Source organism: Aphelocoma coerulescens, chromosome 2 (assembly GCF_041296385.1).
Source record: "Aphelocoma coerulescens isolate FSJ_1873_10779 chromosome 2, UR_Acoe_1.0, whole genome shotgun sequence".
NCBI lineage: Eukaryota > Metazoa > Chordata > Aves > Passeriformes > Corvidae > Aphelocoma > Aphelocoma coerulescens.
Genome location: NC_091015.1, coordinates 11,234,940 through 11,246,259, shown reverse-complemented (window position 1 = coordinate 11,246,259; position 11,320 = coordinate 11,234,940). Strand labels below are relative to the sequence as shown.

The window sequence follows — 11,320 nt, the reverse complement described above, 5'->3', positions numbered from 1 at the left end:
TAGAATATCCTGAGTTGGAAGGGACCCACAAGGATCACCAAGTCAGTATTGAATAGTTACATTATTAGTAACTACTTACCTCCCTTTTTCTGAGTTCTCTGCAGTTTACAATCCAGCCATAACCCAGACTAAACTATTACTTTAGTTTCCAGAACTGTGTGGGGTTTGTTGTTTGTTTGGGCTTTTTACAGTTAGAGGAACTATTTCTATATCCTAAAAGTTTTAGAATAATTCTCTTTTTTTCCTCATGGCAAAGATCTATACTGTAAGTAACCTAGCAAAATATCACTATTAAAAAAACCAAAAATATTAGAAAATTGATCTGGAAGGGAGCTTGGCAAGTTAATTCTCCCTGGTGAAGGAGGATCAGCTGTTGCTGTGTAATTTCTGACAGAGTTTCCTACTTTATTTTAGAAAGTACCCATGTTAGAAAGGTCACAGCCTCCTGAGCAAGCCTTTCCCATGTATAGGTTTGAGAGTTTGTTCTCATGTTTAACCTAAATCCTCTTTTCTGCAGTTTAAGTCAGTTTAAATACAGTGAGCTGATACATTCGCCATTGGTGTGGGATTAGTGTCTTTTGTGTTGGGAAAACCCTCAGGCTTGTGGTATGAGAGGGTTAAGGAGAGTACAAACTCTTTTTGGCTGTGCAAATAAAAAAAAATAAAGAGGTTTTCTGCTCATTAATGAATTACACTTCTCTTAACAAAGTTGATAATTTATAGGTAGTATTACTCTCTTTCCCTTAAAGCCATGCAAAACTATGTGAGGTGTTTTTGTGGTTGAGGAGGTTAGTGAGTTTTCTGATGAACGTTCTATAGCTGTCACCTATGGTCCTTGCAAAGAACAAAAATGGATTCATTATAATAAACAAACTTGTGGTTTTTAAACTAGTAATTATTAATAACAGTGGATGTATTTTTGCCAACGTGTCCTTATCGCTGGGTTTTTTTTGGGGTGTATGAAAACTTCCACTTTCTGCAGTAGGCCACTGCTCTTTGAGTTTTCCTGGAATGTACACTTGTTTATAAGCAGGGAGAGAGGGAGAGTGATAAAAAAATAGTGGAAGAGCTGTTGGACAACCTGCCTGGTCATGCAAGTGGTGGATCAAGTAGTCCAACCCCAAATGGTCTGTTAGTAGCAGCCATCAAATTTGCATCTGTGTCTTGAACAGAGCACAGTCCTATGCACTGTGGTTCCCCATATTTTTCAGCGAGAGGAGGGAGCAAGGAGGGTGGTTGCTGGACCCATGGATCCAAATCACCCACTAAATATGTCTGTGCAAATCTTACCCATCCTTGGTGCACATGTAAAGTGACTGGAGTTTAAAGGTGAATCTAAATAGCTTCTACTTTTTCTCTGAAAGGAGGAAATATCTTTATTACCATGAGGGGGCAACTTACGGAAGGAGGAATTTAAAATCGGTCTCAGACAGGAGGTTTTGAAGCACAAAGTTTCAGATCCACTCAGTTAGAAAAACATCACAATTAGCAAAGGTTTTTTTACATAAATGCAATTGAATCTCAAGAGAAAGCAAGTGGAAAATCCGGGTAATGATCAATAATGATCTCCTTACCAAAAAGCCCAGGTTATGGTTTTCTGACCCATAGTTTGACCACAGTCCAGAGAACAGTTCTATGTGACGAATATCCTCATCAGCACCAAGGAGATTATTTAAGTAACTGCAATAAAAGCTCATACTTTAAATTTTCACTTGTTTACCAAGCTTAGGTAGTTCCACTTAGTGTCAAGCCACCAAGGAACCATCAAAAATAAACAAAATGTAGGACATAAACCCTGTTTAGTACTACTTAAGTGGGAAGCAGGGAATTGTCTTCTCCCCTCTCACCACGCTGTCCTTAATTCTTTTTTGTCTGTCCTTTTATTGTGGGAGCATTTGCTCTCCATTAGGAAAGGATCTGACACACTCCTGGGTGTCTTCAGCAGCACTGGCTCTAGTCCTTTAGAAATGAGATTTCCTGGCCATTGATGACTCATAAGATAGGATTCCTGTGGGGTTAATGGAAAAATAATTCAATATATTAAGAAACACATATGATAGAAGTAATTAGTGTCAGTTTCTCAAAATTTCTTCTACCTGTCTCAGTGTTCCACTTAACACAAAGTATGTCTGTCTGTTCAGTAGCAGTATCTAAGTTATTTACCAGAGAAAAAATAATAATATCATGCAGCACAGACCACAATAAACATAATTTATTCCAGTGATTCTGCAGAGCCCTTTTAAAGGACAAACAAAGGTTAGGTGATATAAATAAAAATTTGGCTGTCATTTCCTTATCCTACATTTCCATGCTTTATTAATTGGGATAAGTGTAGGCTCATCTAAATCATATCCATAACAGTGGCCACAGCATGATAGGTGAGGTGAGCATTTCAGTGTATTGGAAGAGCCCAGGAAGAAAACACAAATGCTACTCCAGGCAACACCCAGGGGAGAGCATGAGGAACTCCTCTTAAGCCCTATAGTTTGTCAGCAAAAATGTCTGTATGGTAAAGGAATTTCTGCTGACAATTTAGGATGGAATTTATTTATTGTCCTACTATTATGTCCCAGTGGTTATACATTCTTTTGGGTATCACCAGATCAGAACAGAGGAGGGCTTCCCAATCCAGTTCAGGGCAATAAAGCTATCCCAGTTTTTCTCTCTGGGTAGTTGAACGTGAAATGTCTGAGTTTTCAGACTGGGAGCATGATGTGCTCTGCAGACCATTAATGGCATCTATTTAACTTAAACTATTCCAGTTAAGATCTGCCAGGGGTAATCAAGCTGTACTGTCACTGTTGGCCTTGCCAGGCAAGGCCAGAAATTGGTGTCCAGAATAAGCCAGGCAGCTTGCTGTCCATCCTCCTCAACATGCTTCTTTACAGTAGGATTGACAGGTTTCTCTTTTTGTTTTAGGGCCTCCATGTGCTTTCAGAATTCAAAAGTTCCAGAGTATTTCCATGAAAGGTCAACTATTCTCTTCCCAAATATTAGATATGATTCTATTAATTCAATTAATGTGAGTATCAGTTGCTTTGAAAATTAATTTCAGATCCAGAACAAAAAGAAATCCACATTTTTGAAACGTCCTGCACCATATTCTAATTGTGAATGTGTTTCAAATTTTTTGTTTTCATTCTCTTTGCATGGCTTGTTTTTTATTTTTAAATGTTTCACATATACTTTCAGTATCTGTTATATATTGCTGATGACTTATTTTAGGTAAGAAAAGTTTGGCAACAATGTTGTGTCTAACTGTGCTACTGTGGTATGATTTTGTTTTTTCAAATCAGTATTTACCTTCTGTTATATTTACATATATATATATTTTGTGGTAAATGCTAATTGGAATTGTCAGAGTTCTCTTTCAATTTAATTAGCACACAGAAAGAGTAGAAATCTCTTTTAATTAAAATGACATTTATTAAGACTGCCCAGAATATTATTGTTGTTGGAGTTTTCTAGGTAATAATAAGCATTTTGAGTGTCAAATTACAGAGCATGTTGTCGTCTGAAAATTCCTGCAAAGTTACAACACTGGAGTAGGGATGCCATTCAGCTCCTTGATTTACTCCATTTTTACCTATTCCACACAAAGCATTAAAACACCTGCTTTTCAGAATCTTCTTTGATTCCTTCATGTGTCTATCTTTTTGCTGTGTGCTTTTTGGAGACAAAAAGTCTCATTTGGGAAACGTGGTCCCTGTTCCACTACACTCACAGAGAAAGTGAACTAGTCCCTTTGTTGCTGACAGCAGAGAGGATGGTCGGTGGATGTAGCTGTTGGGCAGATTTCTAGTTCTATCGAGTAGATCTGTCAGTGGAGTTTGCTCCCATCAAAAAGGCAGGATCTAAAGAAAGCAGCTGTGGCTGGTATTTTCTGGCATGTGTATGAGTCAAGAATGGGTAAGTTGGTTTCCAGCGATGACATGTGAGGTAGGCTGTGGAACTCAGCTACAGACAGATCATAGAGAACCCTTTTAATCAGTGACATGCAATCTCTAAATGCCCCCCTTTATTTTAGGTAGGCCATTTCTATTCTGCCAAATTCCCTCACACATGGCATTCAGATAGAAATTCACAGGAATGTACGAGAGGAAAGCATTATTTGAGTTACCATGGAGAGGCCACAAAACCTAATTTCCCAGGTAGTACTTACCTATCAGAAATTCAGATCCACAGTAAAATATCCAAAACCACAGCTGAACTATCAGAAGCTGAACTATCTGCAATATTTCTGAAATCTGCACAGGCAGTTAATATGACCAAAAACCCAGAAAATAAACAGTCTAATGCTTCAAAAACTCTCGAAGGGGAACTTTTCCACAGATTTTTAAAGTCCTTCTTGACAAAAGGACACATAATCTCCATTGACCCCAAAGAATAAAATCCTTATATATGTGCAAAGCAGGGCATTTATGAATGGACACAGTCATAGGTAAAGTAGATTAACATCATATAAGGCTTAAACCACAATAAGAACTCAGTACTCTTTTTAGAGTAAAAATCTTTGGAGAGACTTTAGCAGATAGAAACATAAAAAGTTACAAGTGTTTGTTTTGATTTTTTAAAAACTTATTTCCATATTTCACACTTTCATAGAAATGACTATTACATTATTACATTATTACATTATTACATTAAAATTGCTATCTAAGTGATCTTTTTCTCACCATGAGAACAGATAGATCAAATATGGAAATAACCTTTCCATGTAAGATATGAAAAACAAGTTTTTACTTGTTTTAAATAAAGGGTAACTTTCTTAGTATTTTTTTAAGCAGAGTTTTTCAGCAAAGATTCTCCCTCCATGTAATAAAGAAAAAAAAAGAAAAGAGGAAAAAAAAGATAGGTAACTTCAGATAGCTTTAACAGTGCATCTCTAAGCATTTGACAAAATTAGGTCTGCTGTTTGGGTTGTTGAGTACTCTCAAAGGCCACAGTCACAACTCCTACAGCAATGGGTTATAATGTTATTCAGAGATGTCCTTCAGCCTGATACAGGAGGCAAATTCACAGTTCATCTTTCCTCTCTTACTCCATTTGCAATATACTAATCTCCTTTAATAGTGCTTTTAGATAAGCTTATGGAAGCTGATATAATTTCATTCATTTTACACAAGCTACAATAAAAATAATACCTCTTTAGAAAGACCTGGAAATTGTACACTCCAGTATCTTATTAACATGAGCATATACCACAGAAAATATTAAAAGTCATGCTATGAAAATTCTAAAAAATTAACCTGTGCTTTGTGCTAAATAGTGTGCTGTGTGGAACAGCTCTGTTAGATGGGTTGTATAACTGTCCTTGTTTTTTCCTAAAGCTAATGAATTCCTAACTTGAGTGGAAGTTAATTATAAAATAATTGAATTTAATTCCGTTCAAATAACACTTTGGAGCTTTACTGGAAAGACAGCTGAGCTTTGTGCAAGAAGGAATATTTCCAGAAGCAGTCCAGGGCTTCACACCACAGTCCCTGTGGTGTGGCTTCCCTTTCCTCACTGTTTGTAACTTAATGATGCAGTGGAGTACAAGTGCAACAGAAATGAAACAGTGCTCAAAAATGTTTGAAATTTAACATCTGTTTTAACAGGTGTCTTAAGTAATTGGTAAAAATCCCTTTTATTAAAAAGTTCACACTGCACAGTCTTTTCTTGGAGTGTTATAACAATAGAGGGAAATTCCCTTCAACAGAAATGTGTCCGAAGGGAAGTTGATTTACAGCTCTTTCTTTTGCTGCTGTAGCTGAGGAGGGCAGAGGGAATGGTTGTTACTGGTGTGACAGAGCTGGAAAAAGGAATTAAACCTTAGGCTAAAGTTGGGTTAGCAAGCTCTAGGGCCTTATTTCCTATCAGCAAAATCAGTTGGGTTTTCTGCACTGCGGCTCTATGGCTATTAGGATAAGCCTTTGGGCTGTAAGTGGGGCTTGGGCTCACAGTGTGGTTCAGTCCTCCTTGTGCATCCATAACGACTTTGTGGGCTGCACAAATCACTTACAAACCCTTCTGGTGTAGTGATTGTCAAGATCAGATGGCCTTTTTATGTAGCCAAGTGAAACAGACTTTTCAGCCTTGGAAAAAAACTGAGGAAAATTTGTAAGGTGGTATGGAAACTCTGAACACTCAATATTCTGCAGGAGAACTCAGGGACTGATAGGATGAGTTTGCAGTGTTTCTTTTTCCCTTTTCCACCTCAGTATAAACATTTCAGACAATGTCTGGCTAAGATGGCACTAGCCCTGTTCCCACAATCTGATGGTTATCAGTGATGCTGTCTCTCTGCTCATCAGGCTCAGAAATTATTCCTGTTTCTGTATTCACAACTTCAGTTTCCCCTGAGCAGAAAAAAATGCTAGTGATAAAATAAAATGTTATTGATAAAGGTGTACCTAGATTGAGTGAGTTGGTCTGAAAAGGGTCAGGACTCTGTCCCACATGAGGAAGAGGAAAGCTCAGTAGAATTGGGAACAGAAGTTCATTTGCTGGGCTTAATGTGGGCATCATAATGATGACTGGGGCAGCAGGAGTGGGATCAGTCAGAATAGCTAAACACTTGCTCTGTGTGGGAGGCAGTCAGCTGATCTTTCAACATCCTCAATGCAACATATTCAGGGAAAAAATAGTTGTCAACACATATTTATCATTGAATAATCCTGGTGGGAAGGAACATCAAAGTGTCTAGTCCAATCTCATGCTCAAAACAGAGCCATCTTTGACATCAAAAAAGAAAGGAAACAGAATTCAAGCATTAGAAAAAAAAAAAAATCTAAATCTGAACTGTACTCACTTCTGTCATTAAAGTCATAAATTTTTTGGAATTTGCTGCAAAAATTTTTTCCTCTAAATTATCTCTCCCTATGTCATTTCCTCTAGCTTTGTTGGGAATCATCTGAAATATACTGCAGTATACTGACTCCTCTCATTGAGGAAAAAACCTACTGTATCTACTTCCACTAATAGCTATCCCGAAGGATTTTCACACATTCCAAGTTCAGTGTAGCAGTGGGAATCATATTTGCAATTTGCCTGCTGTGCTATACCTACTGTGGCTGTGTTGTGCTGCAAGAAGTGATATAAGGGGGAAGTCTTCTGTGCTGCCTGATGTATTTCCACTACCCAGACCAAGAAAGCATCTCAGAAGTGTGACGAGGAATTGAATAACATGACATGGATGAAAGCATAAATGGGGGTGTGGAACTTCTGTGCATTTCCTGATGTTGTTGATGCTTTACCTCTAAGAACAAGGCTTTCTATTTCAAAGAAGTCATGCAGAGCTGGACTTCACCAGAAAACAGAAATACTGGCCAGAGACTTAGTGCATCCCAGCATAGAGAAAATGCTGCTTTCACTCAGAGCTTCTGCCACCATTGCCTCATTTCTAAGTGTGATGCTCCCTCATCCGCTTCCTCTCAGGCTGTTGTTTTTCAACCACAGAGGAAGTTTCATTTGTTTCCAGATCGTTTATCCTCTCACTGCTTCTGCAGGCACTTTCAGCAGCCTTCTCACTCCTGGCAGCTGTGCTCAGCCAGCTCCCAAGACAGAGCTCAGCTCTGATCATCACGTGAAAGGAAGCTGTTTGCATAAAAATTTTCACTTACAGCCCTTGAAGCCAAGAATTATGTGAGACCCTGGATATACCTGCACTGTGAAAAACATTAGTCTCCTCCCCCTTCTCCTAAACCATTCAGAAGTTCAGTAAGCAGTGGGAAGGTAGTGCAGAAATATGTCAGCTAAGCAGGACCTTGTTCCTAATAACTAGAGAATGATGAACTGGGTGTGTTAGGTGATGATACAGCTTTCTGGATTATGACACTCAAGATGCTCAAAACACCTGTAATCTCATTCTTGGCAACTGTGATTCACATATGGAACAATAGAGAAGGGCAGGAAATTATTTTGATTATTTTGGAATTTATGAAACAGAAGAGGAAAGAATCAAATTCTGGCACCTGGCATTTGATGCAAAAATGCTGATGTAAAAGTCGCCATAAAGTAGATAAAAAAACATTAAAATCCTTCACGAGATGACCTGTAAGTACCTCCAAATTATTTCAGTCAGTGACTTGATTTTTATACCGCATCAATTTCCACCTCTTGGAAATGAGCATTTAATTTGTGGTTATTTATTTTCATTGTCTTTGTATCAGGCCTCTATTTGAGAGTGCAAAAAAGGGTATAATGGCATAATATCACAATTCTTGCTTATCTTTATTTTCCATTTTCTTTAGCCTATTTCCAGGCAAAACTCTATCTAACCAGGTGCTCTTGATTTGTTGAGCTGTTCTGATAAAAAGTCTGTGACTGTAGCTTACAGAAGGTAGTTCCAGCCACACTTTGGCATTAAGCTGGTGTCCCTTAAAGCTTCATCCTGACTCCAGTTACCACTGAAGGAAAATTACAGGTAAATATAATGAGCTCATGCAACCTTTTCACTTTTGAGTGTTTCTCATTAATGAATCCCAGCTTTTCTAGCCCCTTCTATGCTGTTTTGTGGTGTGGAAGGAGGCTGCAGTGAAGCTGTACCTTGGCACTTCTGTAGGAGTCCAGTGACAGATGTATTTCAGGTAGCTGGCTGACCACTCTGATTCTGGTTTATGGGCTGTGGTGTTTTTCTTGGTTATCTCTAACCATCAACTTTTTATTTTACAGATTAAAGAACTGCCATTTTGTCACTCTCAACTCTAAAATTTTGGTGGCTTTGACTTTAAAGTTTTACTTTACAAGGAAGATTTCCCAGGAGAAAAAGAAAAGGATCACAGTCTCTTAGCATCAACCAAAATAAGAAGTGATATCTGTAACTTGGGTATAAGCATTCTCTGACAATTCAGGCTAATGAAGTTTTCTCTGTGAATTGCCACAGAGGCTTTTATGACAGAAAAGAGACCAGTAGTTCCATCACTGGAGTCTCTAAGTATAAAAATGTGCCTTCTTTAGCAGCCTAAATTCAGACCTTATTTAAGTGATAAAACTGAGTCAATGATCACAAGCTCTGAGCATGTCTTCGTAACTTACTAACAACTAAGTGAAAATCACTTCCCAAAAGCTTTAAGATTTAGGGAATAAAAGATAAGTCATGTATCTCTCTTCTCTCAGCACATACTTTTCTATTGAGACATAAGAACTGGTTACAAAGCAGAGTTTGAACAAGACTTTGCATCATGTATTGCCAAACTTTGAATTGTATCAATCCCCAAAAATTATCACAACCTAGGCAAGGAGAAGCACAACCCTTTCAGTGTTATGGATTCAGATATTTGCTTTTGGGGATTTGATCTTACCTTCTCAATTTCATTATAATGAAAAAACTTCTCATATAAGTGAGAATCAGGGATTCTTAATTTTCACGAATTTGTTCTTTAACTTAAATAAAATTATCACTGTAGGGGGTGCAGCGGGGGAGGAAGGCGAAATGGACATGACAGCATAACGTGGGAGATGGGAAAGGACAACTCTGCCCTTCTTTGTTTCTAATTCTGAGCTCAGTTAAATCAGTGTAAATTGGCAGCTCTCTAGAAGTCTCTGCAGACAGGCCAGTTTTACAGCAGTCTGAGAGAACTAGGTACTACTTTGCCTAAAGAAGCATATCAGCTGCAATAAGACTTCAGGACTTGTTACAGCTGTGGAAAACTGAATATCATTAGCTTCCCCTCATTTATTTTGCTGTTAGGCTTGCAGTTTGAGCTGAAGTGGCACACATGAAAATAAAAACAGTCTGTGTCTCTTCTGTCCTATATTTCTCCATGACATTATTAGTGAAAAAATTAAGAGAGAGATTACAATGGTAAAAGGTAAGCTGTCATCTACATTTTTCTATGGAAGAGAAAAATGTCTTTTTACCCATTTATTTCTGTGAATATATTTATTGTAAGGTGAAAGGTGCAGCTGACTTATGAAAAAAGAGAATGGAAATGACATTATGAGTAACTTTTTACATGGCTTTTAAATAGCAATTATCCTAACATTTCTAATGGATATATGGAGCTCACCATCTTCCTTGTTTCTTAGTACCACAGGCTAGATGTCATCTTTGACCTTTATTTCCTCACAGGTAGGTTTTCTCACTAAGAGTTCCACAGACATTACCAGTACTCAGCTGATATATAGAGAACCTTTAGAAAATAGTGGTTTATATTTTTCCATTGTCTGCCAGTTTGTGTTTTCCCCATCATTTTGTATGTATCTCACATGTTTCTTGACCTTACCTGGGAACTGCTGCTGAGTGACTGGAATTGAGACTGGAACTTTGCTTATAGCACCAAGTTTGAATGTTGTCCAGAAGGAGCACTGGGTACCTTGGAGACAGATATATTCAATCACCAGGGAGAAAATCCTCCTCTCAGCAATAAGAAAAGCAAACAGTGATTGTAAAGACTGCTGTAATGAACATATCAAGAGGAGTCTGGAATGCCTGGTCTAACAAAAGTGGATTGGGTTCTCCCCTGTCTTACATCTTGCCCTGTTGGTCATATTTAGCAATAAGAGATAGTATTTTTCCTTCACTGAATACTATGGCAGGGCAACGTACATAGTACAGTAATTTCCATCATATTAGTGAGAGGGTCTGGCACAAAAGAGCAACAGATTCTGCCTGTGTGACATCACCTCAAAATCCTGGTGAAATAGCCACTGTGTCTAGTGTTCCTTGTGGGGAATTCAGGGAGAAAGTAGCAATTATTGTGGGGAAAAATAGGAATTTTAAATTTCAGTAAAGTGAATATGATCGGTGGAACAAGTTTCTGATTTTTTTCAGACTTTTGTATAATTCCCATGCTAAATTTATTCTGTATTCATACAGCAGTACATAATTTTTTAACAAAATTCAAGATCATATACTTTTAGTCTTTATCTACAGCTATTCCTCATTCTTAAAATTGCATTTGAGCAATGAGCCTGCAGGTTTTAGGAATACAATTTCTATTAAACAGATAAGGATATTAATTGTGCAAAAATAGTGTACCAGCATTCTGTTTCTCTTCACAAAACACAAGTTTATGATTTGCCCTATAGCTCTCAAACAACCATCTCCCATCTATACCAGATCTCAAAATATCCTCAGACTAATATTGTTTTTGTAGAAGACCATTTCCTGCAATCAATCACAGCACCTTTCATGAACCTCCTTTGCCATTTACTAAGCACTAAACAACAGTGGTCTAAAGCAGGTAAGTGGCTGTTTCTGAGGCCAGTACATATAATTTAAAGCAAGACAATAAACTAGCCTTTCATTCTCTGATTATGTATATTACAATTACAAAAATAACTATATGTTAATTGATAGGGTTGGTATAAAAAGTACAGGGATAATATAAAAAAT

At 37.7% G+C, this 11,320-nt stretch overlaps 1 long non-coding RNA gene across 1 annotated transcript in view; it reads right to left on the bottom strand.

Annotated features, from left to right (window-relative positions):
* Window positions 1-1,560: 1,560 nt before the first annotated feature.
* Window positions 1,561-11,320, bottom strand: part of LOC138105608 (uncharacterized) — a 34,689-nt gene continuing 24,929 nt past the window's right edge. Inside the window, exons 3-4 of the long non-coding RNA XR_011148561.1 lie at window positions 10,209-10,298; window positions 1,561-2,008 (exon numbers count right to left, since the gene is read on the bottom strand). This is a non-coding gene — a long non-coding RNA (uncharacterized lncRNA). The remainder of the gene's footprint in view (window positions 2,009-10,208; window positions 10,299-11,320) is intronic.